General features: G+C 50.6%; 1 protein-coding gene across 1 annotated transcript in view; it reads left to right on the top strand.

Moving 5' to 3' along the window:
• LOC119594445 overlaps positions 1-826 on the top strand; it is an 8,665-nt gene that overhangs the window by 3,348 nt on the left and 4,491 nt on the right. The gene's annotated exons all lie outside the window — the stretch shown is intronic.

Genomic DNA, 826 nt, shown 5'->3' with positions numbered 1-826 from the left:
ACCCGAGAGCGCGGACGGACGCGAGTGGCAACAGTTGCCATGGCGGGACTGTAGTGACACCTTGCACGCAGGGTAATCGTCCTGTGTTATTGACAAGCTGTTGACGTTTGGTAGTTGTTGCATCGCTCCCGCTGAAGCCGCCTCTTGTTTGCTTGCTCTCTCCTTGGTTCTGTTCCGTACTGACGAGGCCGAGCGGAGGATGAGGCACTCCTGATTCTCGTAAGTATGTTTGTGGTAGAAGGACGATGTCGTCCTCTACTTCGCTCGTAATTCGTTCAGAGCATGGGCTTGTGGAAAGTAATGAACTAAGTAAAGAAATTTGAGCAAGGTCATTCGCGCTGTACGAGCACTAATTCCAGTACACTCAACGCTAGTGCCGCGCGTTTTGTGATCGCCGTTTCATTTATTGAAATAATATCTTGTAACAACTGTAAACATGAAATAAAACTTTGATTCCTTACTTTCGAAAAGCTTCCACGTTGTAAAACACGAGCACGCAGAACCCGCTGAACAAGTCAGTGACGTTCAGTGCTGGGACAACTGCCGATTTGTCAAACCTATTTCATGCAAAACCTTGCGAACGCACCCCCCCCCCCCATGCTACCTTGGACAATATAAGTGCTTCAACGCAGTTCCTTCCGCGATATCGCAAGGCCTTTCGGACTTAAAAGACAAATCGGCACCTCCAGCGAGGACAGGAGTGTTGCCAGATGGTGGACCTCGGATTACGGGGCTCTTGGCGTTTCGTAATGCAGGTCTACGTCGCTGTGTGTTTTATGGGAGTGAAATTCTCTCCCTCTCGCGCACGCGCACGCGCACGCGCACG

This window comes from Penaeus monodon, chromosome 33 (assembly GCF_015228065.2).
Source record: "Penaeus monodon isolate SGIC_2016 chromosome 33, NSTDA_Pmon_1, whole genome shotgun sequence".
Classification (NCBI taxonomy): domain Eukaryota; kingdom Metazoa; phylum Arthropoda; class Malacostraca; order Decapoda; family Penaeidae; genus Penaeus; species Penaeus monodon.
Note: the sequence above shows the minus strand (reverse complement) of the source record. Positions and strands in the feature narration are given on the sequence as shown.